Raw genomic sequence first — 23629 nt, forward strand, 5'->3', positions numbered from 1 at the left:
TTCTATAGAAGAACCAGAAATGTCACTGTAAAGAACAAAGATGAGAATGGCAATGAGACTGGAGCAAGTACACAAATAGGTGTTCCATGCTGGAAAGGGGTATACATTTTAAAGCAATGAAATATCAGTTCTCAGGTGTCTAACACAGGGAAAAATGTTAATGACATGGGACTGGGGAGCAAAACAGAGATCATATGATTACCCCAAAAAGAGCTGACCAAGAAAATATCAAAAACTCTCAAGCCGTGTCCATTTATATAAAATTTCTAAGAGAATAATATGTACATATATTGAAGGTATTCATGATGAAGGAGTTAGAAGAGGCAGACTTTTGCAAATAGTAGATCATATCCTTACCATCACATACATGCACATTATGTGTGTGTATATATACATATATATGTACGTGTATGTGGTGTGTGATATAGTATAGATGTACTATATATGCACTAAATATGTATATATTTAGTGTATAATGTATGTAATATATAACATCATATAATATATAACAACACTAAATATATATATACGTACTTATGCAAAATACAGTATCTCACTGTTTGTTGTTTATTGTCCAGATGAAGGAAGCATCTCCAAAAAGATGTCTCCCATGCATGTATCAAGTTTTTGGAAGATTCCTTGAATATTGTAACAGTTATGTAATGGTGATTATTTAGGTCCTAGTACCCTGAGTGAGGTATGTCACATTTTATGCCCCCCTCACAGGGTTTTTGGTTACCCTTTAGGGGAGTTTGGACATGTGCAGGCTCTCTACCATTGGTTCCAGCTCCCCAGCAATGGTGTTACCTCAATTCTAGGGGGCTCCCCTCCCCATATCTCAGTTCTATTTAACCATAAACAGTTGGATTAGCTTCCACAAAGGAATATTTACTTCAAAGACATAATGAGAGATATGCAAATATACTCCCTAACATGTGGTGCATAATTTCCAGTCCTTTCCCACACAGCCTCCTACTTTAGGGAGGGGAAGGGGATTAGATTCATAGATGAGCTCAGTACCTATATAGCATAATCCCAAAATCCAAGTCTAAAACCCTCCTTGGGTTTAAGTCCCCCTGACCCTGGCTTTTCAGGGCTTCCCTGCCAGGAGGACTGGCTTTAATATCCAGTCTAGAATCCTGCCTCCAAGGTGGCCATGGTTCGATGCGTCTGGATCTGGTTAAGATTCTACTTCCTGCACCAGGAACAAAGAAAGACAAATGAAACAGTACAAACAGAAACCTCAGACCCATTTCTTAGAGCCATGGGGCCTAAAAGGACAAACTCAGAGGTGTGGCAAGGGTGGGAGGAGCAGGGAGATAACAGCCCTTCCTCCCTCACTGGTTCAGTTCATGGCACCAGGGAACTTCCACTCTCTCAACACCCCAGCAGGAAAGAGTACACAGGAAAGAGAAAGCTATGCAGCAAATGGGAAAAAGTTGCAATCCACGTGAAAGGAGAATGTAGGATCTCTTCTCCTGGAAGCAGAATGCTTCCACTTGAGTTGATCTGGGCATACTCCAACATGCTGTTAAAATTACTTTCTTCTATAACATGTGAAGTAACTAGGTGGTACAGCAGACAGAGTGCTGGACCTGGAGTCAGGAAGGCATGGCTTCAAAGCTAGCCTCAGACGCTTATTAGCTATGTGACCCTGGGCAAGTCACTTAATTTCTCAGTCTCAGTTTCTTTATTTGTAAAATGGGGATAAAAATAGTACCTACTCCTCAGGGTTGTTGTGAGAAAAATCGAGAGATTTGTAAACTGTGCCTGGCACATATTGGACAATTAACCCTTATTTTCTCTCTCTCTCTCTCTGTATGGCCATCCTATTTACTATTCACGATTGCCTAAAAAATGTACTAATACAAACCTTACCTCCAGGTATGGTTCTCACATGATCTTCAGAAAAAAAGTTTCCACATTGTGGGGTAGAGAATAAAGTGCCAACTGGAAATGGAAATTCTTCACACAATGGACTAGACTATGAGCTAAACTAACAAGGGACTTTGTCCTATCTAACCTTTGTTACTCTTCCACAGGCTACCACCATGCTCTGAGCACAGGTGACACAATGGTCATAGAATTAAGCTGAGCTATAAAAATAAAGGTATATTTACATGTTTCTTCCTCATCCTGCCTGATAAATAAATGGGTATAGAAGTGTGAACATTAACCAGAACTACTTGTTGATTCCACTAATTAAGATGAGTCTGATAGGATGGAACAGAAATTTGTTTCATCATTAATTAATATCTTTCCTTACTCTAACCTGAATCTGCCCTACTTCTAGGGATTCCTGATGGAAATTCCAGCTGTCCTGCAAAGAATTTGAATAATCAAAGCCACTTATAAAAGACAACACCCATTTATAATGCTCCAAATTACAGCTTCCAAAGAGCCAGAGTAAGACATTTGCAATCCCTAGGCAATGTCTGAAAAATGTAGTCCCCTAGGTGTTACTGTCCACTAGAAGTTTTCACTTATGAATGGACAGATGGATGAATGAAAAAAGCATTTACAATGTGCTTCCTATGAAGTGACCAGGGATGAGAATTTTTGTTTGGAAAATTCTAAAGTTGATGATTGGAGTCATAGAGGAGAAGACTTACATGCCCTTTTCAGTAGTTTTGTTTTGATTACAATTCTAAAATGGAGAAGGGGTAAGAGAATCAAGGGGAAAGGAATTTAGGGTACAGTCCCCACAAAGGGAAGAATGTTAAAATGACTAGGATGGGATGTAAAGCATTGCTGGTGGGACCAATTTATAACTAGTGGATTCCATGGTAGGAGTTCCAGAACTGAGAAGATTAAATCCCCAAGAAGTATAGTGGCAGGCTGGTAAAGCACATGGACATTGGTTTATCATAAACTAATATTTACATACAATGGACAGTAGGATTTTTGGCATTAAAGTATATATGGCATTAAAATACTAATATCAAATATAAGAAAGACAGGAATCTCAAATGGTGACTCTGATACATCCCCGTATATCACATCATCTTGCATTTTGAAATGTAGGCACCTGGTCATTAGATCTGGCTTTAGAGTAAAGAAAGGGAACTAGTTAATAGGCTGAGAAGGAAATAGTGTTTTGCACTTTTTTCTTTCTTTACACAAAATGGCAACAATGCCTTCTAATAAATTCTAATAATTACTGTGCCAGTGCAAAGATGACCTCTGAGAAATATGATTGCCATTAATAATCATTTGCATTCACAGAACATTATCTTTCTCTAGAGCAATGCAAAAGACTTTGGATAATTTATTTTTGTTTCAAGTAATTTGCCTTTTTAATGTTGTAGTTAACATCTTAAACATTTGGTGGAGGGGTATTGTGGGGAGAGAGGAGGCCAAGAAATAGCCAATGATTCAATTTCTGAAAGACCATGAGTCCTGCCATCTAAAGCAGCCAATTCATTTAGTGTTTTCTCAGAACTACACATCTTGATGCTGACAAGTATGAAATTTTCTACCTCGGTAATAAACTCTTTGCAGCCATGTAACCCTTATAACTAAATTCTACATGATCCTTAAAAAGACTTAATGAAGAAATATGCTCCTTTATTAGTGGAGACACTGAGACAGAAACAAATGTACACATATACATATAAGCACATATACATATAAGCACAGACCAAGCACAGACACAAAGAAATAGATGTAGCCACATTGCTTCACAAGACAGACAATGTGAGAAGCAAGTATATGCCAGGGTGTGCTGGAGTCAACTCCAATCAGCTCAAGAGAACCAGTTGTTCAGTTTTCAGTGTGAGCATGTATATCTTAGAAATCAACAAACACATCAGGGCTGTTTTGTTGATTTCTAGACTTAAGAAAGCAATGGAGAAAATGTTAATAATGAGGATTAACCTCAAAAGTATGTCAGGCACACATTGTTTTTCAGAGTTGGTTGTCAAACATTTCCTAGCATATCACAGCACATTTTTGTAAAATAAGAGCTAAAAAAAGAACATCAGGGAGATGAGGAAGGAAGGTAGAAAGAGTATATGAAAAAAAGAAAAGAAAGGTGAGGGATGGAGAATGAGGAAAAAGTTATGTACCAATCAAACTAACAAGTTCAGAGAGATAGAATAAATCAATAAAATTCATCTGAAGAAACAAAAGGTCAACAATCTTAAGTGAAATAATGAAGAAAGGGGGAAGAAGAAGGCCTAGAAGTATCAAAATATGTCATGGAGCTGTAATCAACAAAACTATTTAGTAGTAATTAAAAAATAGACATGTTGATAAGTGGAATGGATAAGCTACACAACAGGTAGAAGCAAATAAGTAAAGTAGCATTAAATCCAGATACACCCGTTACTAGGGTGTGGACCTTCTATTTGACAAAAAGTTTGGAAAACAGGAAAGCAGTCTGGCAAGAATTAGATTTAGACCAACATTACATAGCACATGACACATAAGCTCCAAATGGATATATGACTTCAATATAAAATGTCACATCATACATATGTATATTATAAGAGCAAAGAGGGAAATAGCTTCCCTAACTATTGAAGGAGCATTTACTACCAAATAAAACAGAGATGATAAAGTTTAAAATGGATAATTTTGATTACATAAAATTGAAAATACTTTACACAAAATCAATGCAATTAAAGTTGAAGGGAAACAGTTAAGTGGGGAAAATCTTTGCAACAAGTGGTTGTTTTTTTTTTTTTCTGATCAAGGTCTCATTTCCAATATATATAAAAACTGATTCAAATATGTAAGATCAAAAGCAGTTCCCAATAGATCATAATTTCATAGTTGTAGATTTAGATAAAAGAGACTTTATAGGTTATAATCAAAGGATATAAATAGGTAATTTTCTAAAAAAAGAAATTCAAGCTATCAACAGCCATTTGGAAAATGCTTCAGATCTTTAATGAATTAGAGAAATACAAATTAAAACAACCTCAGACCCATAAAATTGGTGAAGATGGCTAAAAACAAAAATGACGGTTGCTGGCAGGGCAGTGGGAGGATAAGAACACTAAGGAATTGTTTCTGGAACTGGGACTTTGGTTTAGTCATTATAGGGAGCAATTCGGAATTGTCCTTAAAAATCATCAAACTGGTCATGTCCTTTGATCCAGTGATACTGTATGAGCAGAGTGATAGGCTTGAAGCCAGGAAGATCCAAGTTCACAATGGCCTCAGACTCTTATTAGCTATGTGACCCTGGGCAAGACACACAAACTCTGTTTATCTCAGTTTCCTCAACTGTAAAATGGGGATAATAATAGCACCTACCTCCCAGGACTGTTGTGAGGATCAACTAAGATAATATGTGTAAAGTGCTTAGCACATAGTAGGTGTGACATAAATGTCAGTTATTGTTATCATTATTTCTAGTATGCCAAGCTGATGCTTAAAACAAGAAGCCTCATCACACATGGCACTTAGATTTTACAATACTGTTAGAACAGTCCACTGCCCCCAGGTACTACATTTCTTTGGGTTAGGTACTGCTGTCACCAGCACAGATTGGAGCTGGCCTTCAAGATATGGTCTGGCTAAAAAATTCATCATCCTGTCTTTAAGCTAGTGATAAGCACCCAACTTAGCAAGTCTCTTGGACAGCACATGTATTTAGACTTGTACTCAAAGCCTTACCAATTTGGTAAGACATATGCAGGGGTGGGGAACCTGCAGCCTTGAGGTCACCCGTGGTCTTTCAGATCCATAAGTGCTGCCTCTTGACTGAATCAGACTGTGTTTTTCCATTGTTAGAGGAAAGGGGGGAGAAAGAGAAAAGGGGTTGAGGAGGTTTAGAATTGCCTAGTATGATATTAACCAAAGATCCTGCTTCTGAACTTTTTGCTTCTCTGTTTTAAGCTGATACTTTGGTCATTTCAATGGAATACTGTGTTATTACAATTTCTCCAAAGAAACAAAAACAATATAATAAAGCGAGGGGTTCTTGGTAAAAGAACAAATGATTTTATTTTTGTGATACAGATGCATAGTCCCCAAAGGAACCAGAGGAGGGAGCAGCTGCTAAGTTTAATCTTCTAATGCAACCATGAAAATGGAAAAGGACACAGGTCTTCAAAGCCAAAGAAAATCAGTGAGAATCTCACAGAGGACCAATTATGGTTAAGTCAAGAAGACTTTTTAAAACTTTAAATATTGTTTTACTCCTTGACCTCTTCATATTTCCCCATTTTCTTTTACATTATTCTTGGGGGTACTTTATATATGTGGCCAATGTTTTAGCTTCTTACGACTGAGAAATACATTTGATTGATTAATACTAACTCCCATGTGTGTAGCACCCTAAAATGTGCAACTTACTTTCCTTAAATCAGTACTGTGCCTTAGACAGTGAGAATTATAAGCTCCATTTTGCAGATGATGAAACTGAGGCTATGGTTAATTAAAAGATGTACATAATCACTTAAGTAAATTCCTAAGGCCAAATTTAAGCCCAGGTTTCCTGGTTTCAAGTTCAGAATATTATCCACTGTGCTGTTCTGAAACAGTACCATAGTGGAAAGTCATCAACTTGAAGTCATAGGCCTTGCATTCAAATTCCGGCTCTCCCATTTACTTCCTGTCTGACCTTAGGCAATTTATTTGACCTCTTTAGTTTTCTCATCTGTAAAATGAGGGGCTTGGATTAGATCGCAAGGTTGTTTTCAGCTGTAAATTTATGACCCAATGAATTAATGAAACTAGTTGTATTAAATACATAGCATAAAATTTCAGGATATATTTTGTATTATGATGGAAAGAGCTCTGGGCTTGGATTCTGAAGGTCTGAGATAAAGTCCCTTTTGTCTGGCCCTGGGCAAGTCATTAACTCTTTTTATGGGGGGGGGGTCTCATTAACCTCATTGTAAAATGGTACTAATTAATTAGTAAGCATTTCTTAAGTATTTAATAGGTAATTTACTAAGTATCTAATCTAAGCTCTGTGCTAGCCCTGGGTTAAAATAACAAAAGCAAAATAATCCCTACCCTAAAGGAATTTACATTCTAGTAGGGATGGCTTACATACAGGTACGCATGTGTGTGTGTGTACATATATATATATACATACATGTGTATACGTATATATACATGTGTATATGTATATATGTATGTGTGGGTAGGTGTATGTATGTATATGTGTGTTTATATGTAAAGATCATGCTTAGATACGTCTAATATCTATATCTCAAAATTGTTGTAAAGAAAGTGTATGTGGATGGTAGACAGCATTTATTGTCGACCAGTTTTTTAGTCATTTTTCAGTTGCGTTTGACTCTTTGTGAACTCATGGTGAGTTTTCTTGGCAAAGATACTGGAGTGGTTTGCCATTTCCTTCTCCAACTCATTTTATAGATGAGGAAACTGAGACAAATAGGGTTAACTTACTTACCCAGAGTCACACAGCCAGCAAGTATCTGAGGCCAGATTTGAACTCAGAAAGATGAGCATTCTTGACTCCAGGCTGAGTACTCTATCCACTGTGTCACCTAGTTGCCCTTAAGCACTTACTACTTGCCCGTATTGGGCTAAACGCTGGTAGACAAATACGACAAAAAAGAAAGGCAGTCTCTGTACTCAAGGAGTTTGCATTTTAATGGGGGAAGAAATAACATAAAAAGGGAACTGAAAAGGGATGTGTGGAAAGGCCTGGAGAATCAGGAGCTCAGCTAGATTAGAAATAAATGGAACTAGTGTAGGCATTACCTCAAGTGGAGGGTCAAAGAAGAAACCTACCAGTCTGAGGGGAAGCCACAGAAGTGGAGTCAGCTCTATTGTGAAAAGGCTGCAGTGATGAAAGTGGAAAAGTAGTCTAGAGAGTAAAGGACAGAACTGTGTTAGACCTTAAAGAGTTACATAATGAGTTATCATAAGTTTAGGAAAATATACACACTGCTAAATTTCCAGTCTCACTTTAAAAACCATATGATCCAGGACATTATAGAGTTACTTGTATCATGCGAGCTGGAACTGCTATTTTGTCTACTTAATACTATCCTTTTATACTGGTTTCTTTCTTTTTTGCACATGATCAAATTTCTCTTTTTCATTGCTAGCAATCCGATCTCTGGGCAGCTATCCATCTTCTTAACACAGTAGCAAAACTATACTTTAACTGATCTTCCATTTCCTTTTCCCGTGTCTAATTCCCTACTGTCATTTTTTATTAGACTACTGCTTTTTTTCCTGGTGACTGCTGTAGATTGATTCAAAAGAACCTTGTGAATTAATTCAGAGATTTTCTATGGTTAACATTGCTTCCCTTGTCCTCTTGACCAACAGTCCCTACATCTGGACACCTATCTTTTACTATTAATTGATAAAATATATTGGAAGTTACAATTTCACTCTTAATAGTGCTGAATGGCAGTGATCTCATTTGGTCATTACTACAACCCAGAGGAAATTGGCAGGGCAAATACTTCCACCCCGTTCTGTAGGCATGGAAACTGAGGTTCAGAGAAGTCAATTGATTTGTCTAAGGTTGCCAGCTAATATTTAGCAATAGCCAGGAATCAACCTTAGCTTTTCTGAATTTAAGTATAGTCCTCTTTCTACATTCTACCATTCTTCTTTATCTTCGGTGCCAGGACTAGTTCTTGAACAATCTGATTCTTCTCATTCCATTTATCAGAACAGTAACTATGATAAGGAGTTCATCCAATTCTCTGAACTAATCAATCATCCCTTTCAGATATACTTTTGACCTTTGTCCCTTTGAAGTTAATCACTGCCAGCAAGCTGGTGCCAGAAGTAAAATAGAGCCCTTTATTACTTTATGAGTAATTTTATTGCGATGTATGAATTACTTGAATTCTAGGTTTTGACTTACAAATTATAGTCCATGGCAAATAAGACAGACAGAGAGAACAGATAAATCATTTGTTAAGAACTTACTTTGTACTAGGCACTGGCAAAGTTGGTATATTTAAACATTGAGATTCATCAGCTAATAATCTGGGTTATTTCTGTTATTAGTTGCAAGTAATCCTGAATGATCTTGCTGTTTAGGTGGGAGACACTTCGTTGTGAAAGTTCTCAATGTGATATTTTATTCTATTGAATATTTTTTTTTAATCACCAAGCAATAGGCATCATGGGATCTTATATTCTCTCCATCTTTCAGTTAATTGTGAAAGTTAACATGTGTCCCATTGTTGAAACCTGATTTATTCCTATTTATACCCTCAAATCATATATCAAAGTCCCTCATGAAGATTTTATAAAGATGGGAGAATTGGAATATAGACCAGCAGTTATTCATATTCTCTCAAGCACCTTTTCATGGCAATAATGTCTGAGTTTTTTTTCCTACACCTTTTGTTTCCCCTCTTTCGGATACCTTACGTATTAGTTCCTCAAAACCCCTATGTTTGTGTGTCCTGCAGCATGGATCTCCTTTGATACTTGATCAAACTTAGCTGCTTTTCCCATTTTTGTTTTCTTTAGTGCCATTTCCATTTCTTCTAAAAGTGCCTCAGGGAATGTGATGTTGGCGCTGAGGTGTGATAGTTCCACTATTCCAGATGGAGAAAATAATTTCTTAAAAATGATTTTTGAAAACCTATTTAATTTCTCTTTATTTTGTAATACTTCTATTTTTATCCTTAAATGACCTTGAGATTCATTTGATTAGTTGGATATCTTGCCAAACTTTCTTTATATTAGCTTTAACTTCCACTGCTTTTCTCTGCTTTGTAAGATTGCTTATAACAGTAGGTTATTTTTTGAAAAGATTTTTTTAACAAATGAATTTATATCCTAACTTGATTTTGCCTTCATACCTATCTCTCTGATAAGTTAAGTTTTTGCTGAATAAGGCAGTTTCTGAGATTTTTGGTCTCTTTGTTGTAACAATTAATTTACTTGGCTTTAACTTTTAGATGAAAGTTATTATACTTGGTGTTGTCATTTCTGCTTTCCATTTCCCAATTTTGCTTTTTAACAGCTTGATTATTCAGGGTTAAAGCTTCATCATTTATTATTACTCTTTCTCCTTCCTTCTTATAAATTCTGATCTTAGTTTTTATAAGTAGATGGTATGACTAGACACACAGACAGTTAACACAAGGATAAACCCCACATCCATAATAAATCATTTCTTATCTGTTAAAAGTGAAGTGAATTTTATTCTGGAGCTGGATTCTGTGAAATATTAATCTGTCAATTTTATATAGACTAGGGTCCCAGAACTGTGCCTCTGGTCCTCAGCTCATGACAAAACGATGAACAAGTATATCGTTTGTTCATCACCTGTTTTTCTGCTTCAACACAACTGTCCTGATCTAGTTTCTAGACTTTGAAGCATACTATAAATATTATTGATCTAGTAAACAGTTTACCATTCCATCTGGGCCTTTTGTTCACTATTAAAACTAAATAAAATTGCAGGTGAGGGAAAGCTTGCATCTATGAAGAGGTTCAGTAGGAAGTTACCAGGGCCATGTATAGATTCTAACAGCCTTACCTACCCCTTGCTCTTGCTCTAAGAATTTAGCTACCTAAAAAAAAGTCTCTTACAAAACAGCTAAGTTAAAGAGGTAAATTAAATTTCTATCACAAAAGGATTCTTTGATTTACTAAAGTATTCATCATATGGCTATTTTGAATAGCATACTTCTCCAATGCATTTAAAAATATAACTTGATTTATAAAATTTCAACTTACACACAAATCTATTATGAACATTGAATTGTACCAGTTCTTCTATGAAGAAATATATCATTTGCCTGTATTTCTGATTTTTTCTTCTCATTCAAAATATATTTCTTATAATTTGCCTCTTCAGGAAGCCAACAGAAAGTATACATCAGCTCTTCTAAGGAGTATATAAACAAATCATTAAAAAGTAGTCAACACTGAAACTCAGGAACAGATAAATTAGCAAGAAAAATAGAAGAGCTTGTCATGATATACCTATAAAAAGGGTGATATATCACATTACAGCAAAGGATCCTAAACTTCTAGTGAATGAAAGCTAGCTTTTTATTTTTAGGTTAGAGGACAAAGCAGAGCCATAACAAGGGTGGGGTAATCTGGGCTGTGGTCGAGGGCACTCAAATTTAGACGACACAGATAGAAAATGTATTCTTTTCCCAGGCAAGTAGAAGCAAGTAAGTATCTCATTAGCAAGAATATTTTAAAAAGGAAGTTATGATATGCTACACGCCAGGTTCTGGGTCTCCCTCCCCAGTAGGAACCTCAAGGTGTCCAGGACCCTTTCCCCTCACAGAGCTTTGTTTCCCAATTTCTGAGCTCTTTCCTCTGAATTTGTCTGAAAAAAAGTTAATTTAAGAGTACTTTTTTTTTTGGTTTTCTGAGATAATTTTGTGGTGTTTGATATGAACACCAGAATTGTTAGTTAGGTCTCTGATTTTGTGAGGGAAGAGTGCTCCCCAACAGCAGAGGGAAAAGGAGGGATATTTGTTGCAGACCTATGGGCATACCTCCTCAATAGTCAAAATGCTTGTGAACTCATGGAAGTCTCCTGGAGTGTTGATCCCCAGGTGAGGGCAGCAAATGGTTAGCAAGATTGAGTTTTATGATTACATAGTTTCTGATTGACTAATTGATTAAATTATGGTTATATGTAGTTGTTTGTGATTTACCAGTTGGAACTCGCTGCCTGAAACTTGAAACTCCAAGGTTTGATGAAAGTGTATGCATTTTGGACAGACTCATAGAGACTGGATAACACCAAACCAAAGCAACATCATTGCCTTCAGGATTTTTGGTTTACTTTTCAAACATTATTTTAACTTTACAAAGCTATTTTTATAGCGGATGGTTCCTCCTTTCCTCCCAAGTGGCAGGCATAATGTATTAGACCTTTTATGACTTTCTGAGGCTATTCCTAACCTTTTGTTCACATGACGTATTTCTATTACCTGGATTCTTGATAACCACAGTCTGTTTTTAGACATTAATCTTTCAAGATTTCCTTTTGTTGGAGCAATTAAAAATATTTCCTCTAGAAAGTTTTTTTTAAGCCAATTACTGGAATATAAAATAACATATTCAAGGGGGAAGAGTAGGAAATATGAGTACTTTAGAAAGGAGTCACACTTACAATACTAGGTGGTGGACAAAACATTTTCCTCACAATCACCTTGTGGATTAACCAGCATAATTATTACTATCCCTGTTTTACAAATGAGAAAAATTTCAGTGATGGGAACACTTTCTGAAAGAGGAAGTTATGTGTGTGCCTGCATACATATGTGTATATGTGTGCATGTATGCTTTCATGGAAATAATGAGTGGCATATAGTGAGTTCCATGATGCCCTCTAACTGAATCACTGTAACTTGGATTAAAACATCTGTGGCTGTGCCAACCAGCTCTAAACCAGTTTCTGGTCCTTAGATGTTTACAATTCCAGCAGGATAGATGGGCAGTGCTGCAAACAAATATGGAGGATATACAACTCTGAGTTAGAGATAGGCACCAAGCAATTAATCAAGAAATATGGAACAGCTTATCCAGAAAAAAATATGTCTAGAATTTCTTGCATGGGCCAGAAAATAATAATAATATTTAGCATTTATAAAGCACTTGAAGGTTTACAAAGTTCTCTCTATTTGTTATCTCATTTAATCCTCACAAAGACCCTGTGAGGTAGGTACCATTATTATCCCTACTTTACAAATCAGGAAACTGAGTCCCAGAGAGATTAGGCCTCCTTGACTCCAAGTCCAACTATTTACTGTACCACCCAGGTGCCTCAATTCAAAGAATAATACGGTTAGTGTTGGCAGGAATCAAATGAGATCATAAGATTGAAGAATTGGAAAGGACAGTTGAGAGTATCTAATCCAATCCGTTCTCTTTATGGATGGGGAAACTGAAGCACATAGAATGGCCTGTATACTGTCACACAGGTAGTAAAGGGCACAACTGGGATGTGAACATAGATTTTAATGCTTCTTTTACACTCTTTTTATGAGATTCCAAGTAATAACATTTTAAAAGCAATCTAAGCATATAAGTGGCAGCTGTCATAAACTACTTTAAATAACAGTCTTTCCTGAAGAACTGCATTATATTCAATATTCCTTGGTTTATTACAAGAAAGTGAGTTTTGTATCTTTCTCTGCCAAGTAAGACTAATGATAGCAACTCACATTTATATGACATTTTACAAAGTACTTCCACTACATTATCTTTTTTTGTGCCCCACAATAACCCCACGAGATGGACTGCAAGGAAATTGAAGTTCACCAGGTAAATTCTTTGCCCAAGGTCACCCCTCTGGTAAGTGGCAGAATCAAGACCCATACTAAGGACATTTCATGCCATGTCTGGTGTTTTTGCCACTGTGCCAAATATCCTTACATTTTCCTATTTTCCAGCAGTATACACTAGAGTTCATCCACACTTTCTCTAGCTATGCTCACATGCCCTTCATTCAGTCCCTCCTCCCAATATCCAGACCATTATTTTCCAGACTAGTTGCTACCAGGTTTTGTATGAAAATCCTGAAGCTGGAGTGTTCTTAGCTCCAATGGTCAAATTTTTTTTTTTTTTTTAGAATAGTGTCATCTGGAGGAAACAGGGAAAATATGGGGAAGGGAGATTGGAAGTTTAATTTGTTTTCATTCTATGAATTTGGAATTGTTTCAAAAGCATAATTTTTTGGTAATGGAAGCCAAGGTCGACAAATGGACAAATTTCATCAATTCAGGAAAACTACTTTCTTTTTTAGTATGTCATGTAACTTCTGTTAAGGCTGAAGTACTTGTTTACTGGCTGGTAGAACAAACCAGAATCTCCGAAGTACTGGCAGGAGGGACATGGGGGAGATTGGGCACAGAAAAGTAACTCCTGAATTTATGTGATTTATAAGACTACAAGATCTGTAAAATGAGCAGGTTCAGCTCCATAACCTCTGAGTCCCTTCCAGTGCTTTGACCAAATGATCTTAATAATTTTGTTAAAAGCAAACCAAACCAAAACAAATCTCCCCTGAACAAGACTCTTTGCGATGCTAGGGAGAACGCTTCTTAGAACTGGACCTTTTCCAAATGCTCTCTGGGGAAGGGGGAGGTCAGCTCCCAAAACACTTGTTCTAATTTACACCTTACTCCCCACTGCTCACAAGCTGCATGCAGAATTTGTCCTAAATCTCAGTAGGAGAGCAAACCACTGATTAAAACAAGCACTCAAAGACTGGGCCTGGGAGAGCAGTAACTGGAGATCTCCCAACACTGGGGAACACTCACTGCCCAAGTAAAGGGCCTTTGTAACAGCCTATGCTTCAGACAGAACACAAGGAGGAAAGCAGAGGAAAAAGGAAAGCTATGACTTGTTTACTTAGGGTCCTTTTATCAGTTTGTCATTTGAGGAATATGGCTGTCACTTTCATTCAAGAGAACCCTTCTGGCCAGGACACTAGCTTCCCTCTGACTACATCTTCCATGTGTTTGGAAAGTTGAGGCTACAGTATTTTACAGAATTTTTGCTCTTGCTTAGAATTAATGAAGATTAATTTACCTATACATGCCAACTGGTGGCTATTAATTTTTCTCTTCTTTTCAAGGATAATCTGTTTCACTTTTAGTTTTGGAAACCATAGCATCTTTCCTTCAAAGCCTACAAAAAGTTCTTCTGGCTGAAAATATTTCAGTCAAATTACAAGGGGCTTTTACATTTCTGCTTATCTATTAATAGCTTTAAAGTACTGGCACAGTACTCACTCCATATCTGTGAGTAAGGAAGAAATAAAAAACATAGTGTTATGCTATGAACTTAAATAAGTTCACAAAAATAAAAACACAACTGCAGGTTAGCAGTGAACTTCCTTTCATCTTGTTTTTCTGTGAATGATGTACATAGACCCAGATTAGATTGAGCCCTCACATCATTTTTAAGGGCTGCTAAGTTATAATTGTCCTTTTATGGAAATGCAGCTCCTTTGGCAAATAGCGATACTTTATATGGAAATGTACCTTTGGTCATTGTTTGTTTGTGTGTCTGTGTCTGTGTCTGTGTCTGTGTCTGTGTCTGTATGTGTGTGTCTGTGTCTGTGTCTGTGTCTGTGTGTGTGTGTGTGTGTGTGTGTGTGTGTGTGTGTGTGTGTGTGTGTGTGTGTGTGGTGAGTCCTATTCCGTTAAGATTGTGCCTTGTTTTCTGCTTGGGGGTGAGTATTAGTCACCATTAGCTATGGGAAGCAGAGCAGTGTCATGGAAATGGTGTTGGTGTGGATGTCAGAAGATCTGGGTTCATGGCCTAGCTCAACCACTTTTAAGTCCTTTGCCCAGCAGCTTTCTCTTCTACTTTTAGTCAAGGCGTAACTTCTAGTACTTCTAGTACTATTACCAGTTTTTCCTTGGCTAAATGACTTAAACTGTTTGCTTATTTGTGAAATAACCACCAGGTGGCACTGATAACTACTCAGTAAGAAGTCAATTCAATGCGTTCAACCTGGCAGTTTTTTGCTCTCATGCTGCAGGAATGCTGAGTCAGCTCTGTGTTCCCTATGTTTGCCAGAGAGTCAGCACCAGGTGACTGTCCCTCAACTCCTTCTTTTTCTTTAAAGCTTGGTCCCCCATGTTTTGTGTAGATGTGTGAAACTACCCATATCAAAGGAAGTCTGAGCCCCTATCTGCTGGATAATTCCAAAGGTTGTGAGCTACAGTATTTCAGTAAGCGCTAGTCACACAATCTTTGCATAATTTGGCTAGCTTTTCCCAGAAATCAAATCACATGCAATGATACTGCTGCATTCAGTACCCTTTTCTCCTCAGCATAGAGTCAATAACACTTGAAGACGTAAGTATTATTGAGATTTAGTTGGATAAAGCCCATGACTGACATACAGTTCTGGTTGGATATACTTTTCCCCAAAAAATAGAGTAATTAAAGGAGTGAGGTGGGTTAGATAGCTTTCTATCTTAAGGTATACTCATATGAGGAAATCCAGAAATCAGAGGAGAAGCTTAATGAGTAGCATTTGAGTGAAGGTCCATGGACCTAGAAATAGAAAAGATGTTTATCACTTAAGTATATTGTAGTATGGACCACCTCCATAGATAGAAGAAATAGATGCCTGTCATAGAAAGATGATAAAGTAGTAAAGTGGGACCTTAATAGTAAGAGAATTTTTACTGTCTCTTTCTATTTCTCTTTCCAATCCCCACCCCCCACCAAAAAAAGAAGAAAAGAAAAGCAGCTAAGGACTGCTCAATAGGCCTTAGTGATAATTTCATTTTTCAAAAGGGAGAGGAACAAACAAGAAGAAATTTATTTTCTGGATTTGATCCAGATTAAATGGCTGATTGTTGGGATAGAGATGATGGAGGTGGGGAATGAGAGGCGAGAATGGGGAAGGGATCGCTGCCTCTAAGAGTTTGTGATTGCAGAGAGAAAATTCATGCACAATATGGCACAAATTCTAGATTTGGGGAAAGCATATTTTAAACATTAGTGTCAAACTCACATAGAAACAGCCACTAAGCTCAGCATAAGGATCCCTATGGCCACGTATTAACTATATTTTATTGCATTCTTCATTAATTTTGCTAAATATTTCCCGATTATATTTTAATCTATATCCTCCATACTCAAAAGTGCTGTGGGCTACTTGCAGAGCTCCATTATAGATGATTTAGAGTAGGTCCTGTGGACTTACATCCTATAGGGGAAGTTAGTCCAGGGGAGATGGAAAAACTCAAGAATAAAGACACAAGGGGGGAGGAAGCATTATTTGTCTGAAGGGATGAACGTAGATGCACATTAAACAACCCACTCAGATCTTTAAAAGATATGTACAGATGATAAAAGTAAGGTCAGGTTACCTAAAGAAAATATTGGAGCATGGCATAGTGCTTTAAAAAAAATAGTGCAAGAGTGTTAAATTGCAAAATGAGCTGAGAGAAGGGGAAGCTTTTCTTTTTTTAAAGCTATGTTGGGAGAAAAAGATCAAGAAAGAGATATGACCTTTTTTTGGAGTGTATGGGATAAAGATAATTGACAATATCATGTAAACAGAACTGCAAAATTTTTATTTATATTCTTTTTTCTCTGCCAAAGAAAATCATATTTGCACTGGAAATGACAGGACTAACAGAGAGTTGATATAAAGATGAGTAAGGAAATAATAAAAGGGCAATTCATTGCTTTGGAAGAATTCAAGTTAACCTTGGCTACTGACAGAACTGGCAAGTGTGATTGCTGAGTCACTGTCAGTAATGCTGGAAGATTATGGAAAGGGGGAGAGTTATCAGTGGGGGCTCCTGGAGCCAGTCTGAACCGGCTGACTAGAGCAAATTGTTAAATTTTCAGTGTGACCATTTAAATCTTGGAAATCAGCAAATTCTCAAGTCAGGGCTTGATGTATTGTTGTGTTCATTGCTTAGAATTCAGAAAGTTATAAGCAAATGTTAATAATGCAGATGAAACTGAATCATTTTCCTACATTTATCTATATATATAGGAAAGCCGGTTATTAAATAATAATAGCTAATGTTTTATATAACATCTATTACATGTCAGGCACTGTGCTATGTACTTTATAAATATTATCTCATTTGATCTTTACAATGCCATTGGAAGGTAGAGCTACTATTATCCCCATTTTACAGATGATGAAAATGAGGCAGGATCACACAGCTAGTAAGCGCCTAAGGCTAGAGATGAATTTAGGTTTTCCTGACTTCAGGTTCCATTCTCCATTCACTGTGCCAACTAACTCCCCAACATTTAAATTAAACATTTACCAGCATACTTCTGGTGGTACCACAGTATTAGAGAAGAGCAAATATCCTGCTTTTCAAGAAAAGGGAAAATAATAGTCTTCAAAATATAGACCAGTGAGCTTTACTTCAATTCCTAGGAGAATTTTAAAGTTGGTTATTAAAAAAGATTGTTGGCAAATTATCTAGAAAAAGAAATTGTGATTAAAGGATACCATTCTTATCATATCACACTTATCAGACTGGCTAACATGACAAAACAGAAAAATAATAAATGTTGGAAAAGATGTGGGAAAATTGGAGTACTAATGCATTTTTGGTGGAGCTGTGAACTGATCCAATCATTCTGGGAAACAATTTGGAACTATGCCCAAAGGGTTATAAAAGTGTGCATACCCTTTGATCCAGCAATACCAGTACTAGGTCTGTTTCCCAAAGAGATCATAAAAAAGGGAAAAAGACCCACATTTTCACACTTATTTATGGCAGATCTTTTTATGGTGGCTGAGAATTGAAAATTAAAGGAATGCCCATCAATTGGGGAATGACTGAACAAGTTGCGGTATATGAATGTAATGGAATATTGTTGTTTTGTAAGAAATAGTGAGTAGGCAAACTTCAGAAAAACCTGGAAAGACTTGCATGAACTGATGCTGAGTGAAGTGAGCAGAACCAGGAGAACATTATACACAGTAACAGCAACATTGTGTGATAATTGACTTTTTTAGACTTGACTCTTCTGAGCAATACAATGATCTAAGACAATTCCAAAATACTCATGGTAGAAAATGCTGTCTACATCTGAAGAAAGAACCATGGAGTATGAATGCAGATTGAAACATACTCTTTTCTCTTTCTTTTTTTCTTTCTCATGGTTTTTTCCTTTTGTTCTGATTCTTCTTTCATAATATGACTAATGTAGAAATATGTCTAATATGATCATAATGTATAGTCCGTATGAGATTAAATGCTGTCTTGAGGAGGAGGGGAGGGAAAATTTAGAACTCAATCTTATAAAAGCGAATGTTAAAAACTAGAAATTAATTAATTAAAAAGTAAAGGATGCCATTCTTGTAAAGATGGAGATATGGACTGTATGATGATAAAATTTTATGTAACCCAGGCTGGTTGAGTTTCTGGGTTCAAAGGGCAGTTATTGATAGTTCAGTGTCATTGTGTCAGAAGGTCTGTGATAGAATACTTCAAAGATAAATGCTTGGCTCTGTGATACTTAACATTTTAATCAATAATTTAGATAAAAGCATAGATGGCATGCTCATCAGACTTGCAGGTGACACAGAGCTAGAAAAGATTACCAATATACTAGGTGACAGAGTTAGGATCCAGGAAGAACTTCACAGGCCAGAACATTGAGCTGAATCTGATAAAATGAAACTTAATGGCACTGAGTGTAAAGTTAGAGACTTGGGACAAAGAGTTAACTTCATAAGTACAAAATGGATGAGGTAGAATTAGCAGTTTGTCTGAAAAAGACGGCGAGCTCTATATGACTCAGATATAGGTATGTGAACCTATCAAGGAGCAATGCCTAGCAGAGACTACATACCATGCCCACATGGCCATAATTATACATGTCACATAAGACCAAGGGGACCTGGCTTAGTGTAAGGAGCACGTTGTCATCACCAGAAGACATCGGCATCTTTTGCGATTTGCCTCTGCATACATATAATCTTATCACACATGTTACTCACAGATATATATTTGGTATATGTTCTCCAAGTTTCTCTTCGTTGTTCATTGATCCCATGTGGATTTGTGTTAAACTGTGCCCAGGTTTATAGGGAGATATTTTCTTTCGCTACTTTTCATACTATGTTAGTTCATTAAACGCCTTTGCTTTGAACTAATGCATCCTCTGGCTACAATTAGCAAACACCAACAAATTTCCTATCGCTACTTTTCCTATTCTACTAATTTATTGAATATCTTTGATTGGAACTAACTGTATCCTCTGGCTACAGTTAGTAAAAGCCAACGCATCAGTTGGGGGGTGTGGTTCACAAACCAAGTTTTTGAATAGATCGATAGAGTACTTTGAACCTGAGCTAAGTTTCCTGAGTGACCTACATGTGAATGGGGGTTTCTTAGGAGGACTTTCTACATTCATTAACACTCAGAGTCTGATGGTTTAAAGAACAATTATTTTACTTAAAAGGTACTTGATGAGGTAAAAATGGCATGCTCATCAGAGGAAAGCAACCCACAAGGCTACTGCTGCTTCTGATAACAATAATATTAAATAGCATTTTGTAGAACTTTACAAATATTATTTCATTTTTATCCTCATTAAAAAAAACATGGAAAATAGGTGCTATGATCTCCATTTTGTAGAGGAGAAAAGTGAGGCAGATAGATGTTAAATGACTTGCCTATGGTCACACAGCTAGTAATTGTCTGATTCTGGAGTTGAATTCAGGTCTTCATCATGCCAGGTCCAGCTGCACCACCAAGCTGTCTCTGGGATCAAAGCATCCTTGCAAAGAGATCTCACAGGGATCTCAGAAGCTTCTTACTCGAGTTATATAGTATAGTCCCTCTTAACTCTTTGGCTAAGGGGCCCAAAGCTGAGTTCCCCATCAATCCACCTGGTAGCAAAATTAACTCAATCTGCCCCAAGCCACAGAGCACTAGCTCGCAATAGTCCTGGGCTGATGGTATAAGGATTGGGGCATTAACTCAGACTCCTTCTGAGCATGGTATTCTGTCTTATGAGAGAGGAGACCCCCTAGTTACCACACTCCTATGTACAATATCTAGAATTATAAACTTAATTTCTACAATCCCTTTCATGATCAACCTTATCTCAACCCTTGTCATTGAAGACTCAGATGACCCCCACTACCTTTTATTTGGGCTCCCCACTTCTGGCTTGTTTTCTATTCCACTCTAACCTATATTCACTCAGAATCATCTTCCTAAGGCACCATTTTCTCCACATTTTCCTGTTACTGAAAGACCAATGGTAGCTCTTTATTCCTATGATATTACATCTAAATTCTTCAGCTTATAATTTAAGATACTTTCTATCTTGTCATTAAGTATGATACCCTCTATGTGAAAGTTCTGGGAGAAATCCTGCTGTCACTGCAGTAATCAGAAGCACACAGTGTGGTTGGAAACATATTGCAGTTTCAGTGAAGAGAGAGCCAGGCTTTCATGCCTTGTTTTTGGTATGTAATAACAGTAGCTCATATTTATTAGTGCTTTAAGGTTTGCAAAGCCCTTACATACATATGTATCACTTCCTCTAGGTTATTTCCCCAATTTGTACTTGAATTCGCAGCCACCAGAGGGTGGCTGCTATTTTGGGTTCTAATGGTAATCCTATGGATCTTTACTCCTGAAATTTTTGTTCATATGCCTACCAGTCTGCTTTCCTTTAAGATTCATTGAGTGGACAACTCTTCAAAAAGGCATTTACTAAGATGAAGTAGTAAAAATACAATAGCTAAAAAACATTCTCCACCACCTCCATCCATGAAAAGAATAGGCACAAACTTAGAAGACAATGATAATGAGGCACATATACATAGTCCATGTGTTAACAAAACTACTCAGTACTCTGGTACTGTTAGACCTTGAAGGCCTTCTTTTCTTTAGAGTACTGCTATCTCCATGAGTTCGAGTTTGACTAGCTGTGTGAACCTAGGTAAATCACTTAACCCTGTTTGCCTTGGTTTTTCTCACCTCCGGAATGAGCTGGAGAAGAAAATGGCAAACTACTTCAGTATTTTTGCCAAGGAAACTCCAAAAAAGTGGGTCACACAAGTCAGACATGATTGAAACAACTGAACAACTCCTTACAAAACTCTTTCCTGGACATAATGTTCAGTGGGTTGCTCAGCTGGGCTCCTGTGGTCTGTTCCTCACAGGGAGTTATGTTTCTCTGTAGTCTACAGCTGGCTCTCTTCTCTAATGCAAGGAGGTCATGATCCTTGAGGCTATTTCTGACCTCCAGTGACAGCCTCTCTGTATCTGCATCTGTCCAGTTTGTGTTTCCATTCTTTCAACTGTGCTTTGAACTCTATGGTGTTGTCTCTACAACTACTGGAGACAGAGCTACAGATAGATAATAGATACATACATACATACACACACATATATGTAAATATACACATGTACATATACATATATATTCTTCATTTGTCATAAGTACTCACCTTACTTATATCCTCTTAAGCTATTAAATCCTTTACTCCTTTAAGCAGTAGGATGTGGCTAGAGCAGACTGTACTAATGACTCAGTTGACTTTAAATAAACCTGTATTGTTTATTAAATTTATTGTGACCACCTGTGAGGGGATGAATACACGACCTTGTGTTTGCCTGGGAAACTGGATGTCTTCTTATTAATTTTTTTTGATGCATAAAAGTATGCTCTCTGATTGCCAAACCTTTAGGCTCTTTCATATAATTAAAACCATGTATTTCCTGAAGAAGAAAAAAAAAGCTGACGAGTAATCAACAACTGGTGAACCCTCTCGAATCACTGACCAATTTTTACCTCAAAGAAATTCCACTCCAGTGTCTCTGAAGCGAATAACAGAGTGAGTAAACAAATGAGCCTGGAAACATATCTTGAAGGACTCTACTTTCAAATTTAGCTAGATCAATCAATGAATGGGATTAAGTCAAAGGGTTATTTCAGGAAAATCTCCTTGTTCAAATTGTGAGGTTAGTCAAAGCATCCCATAGGACTGCAAAAGACAAACTGCTACTCAGTTTCACATACTGGTTCAGTGAATTTAAAGAAATCAGGCACCAAAATGATATCAATAAAAGTTAGTATTTATATAGCACTTCAAGGTTTGCAAAATACTTTACAAATATTTCATTTGATACTTACAGTAATACTAGGAAATAGGTGTGATTACTCCCATTTTACAGTTGAGGCAGACAGAGTTCAAGTGACTTACCCAGGATCACAGAGCTAGTAAATGTCTGAAGATGCATTTGAACACAGATCCTCCTGTCTCCAGGTTCAGTCTCAATCCATATTACTAATAACAGTGGCAATTATAATAATAATGGAGGCATGATGGCATAATTATTGTAACTTATCTTAGGATCATTTCTATCTGAATGCCATTGAAAAAATAAGATGCGTAATTGACGAAGATGATGGTAGTAATGACAGTGATGGAGATGAGAATAGAAAAGAAGAGAAGGAGGATGATTATAAATCACATTGGTAGGAAGATTTATAGTTTACAAATGAACACCCATATTTAGTGCTAATTTAAGCTGCTGACATAGAGTGAGATGTGGCATTAAGTTTAGGTGCACAATGGTCTATACAATCATGTCAGGGTAAATAATGGAACTGAAAAGTTCTCAATTTTTGTTTCCTGCAAATTAATATGTTTGTTTAATTTGTTAAGCTGTTAATTTTCCAGTGAGTGGTAGATATAGATAGATTTGAATTCTATTAGACAGGTGTTAAAAGTCAACTTTGGGAGAAATAGTATAACACATTAACATGGAACTTTAAGTTTTATAAAGTACTTTGCTCAAAAGAACCTGGAAAGGCATATAATACAAGCATCATCGTTTCTAACATTCTAGAAAAGTAACTAGGAGGTTTGGTGGACCAGGAAAACCTGAGTATAATTATGGCCTCAGACACTGGGTAAATCACTTCACTTTTTGTCTGACTTAGTTTCCTTATCTGTAAAATGAGGATAATAACAACATATCTCCCAAATTTGTTGTGAGGATCAATATTTTGTAAAGCACTTAAAACAGCACCTGGCACAAAGAAGGCACTTAATAAATGCCTATTTCTTTCCTTCCATTTTACAGATTACGAAACTGAAGTACAAAACAGATAAAGTAATGTTCCTAGCATGTAGCAAATGCTGACCCTGAGACTCTAACTCAGGACTTTGGACTCTTAAAAGCTGTATTCTTTCTACAATATCACATAACCA

This window comes from Notamacropus eugenii, chromosome 4 (genome assembly GCF_028372415.1).
Source record: "Notamacropus eugenii isolate mMacEug1 chromosome 4, mMacEug1.pri_v2, whole genome shotgun sequence".
In the NCBI taxonomy this organism is placed as follows: Eukaryota; Metazoa; Chordata; class Mammalia; order Diprotodontia; family Macropodidae; genus Notamacropus; species Notamacropus eugenii.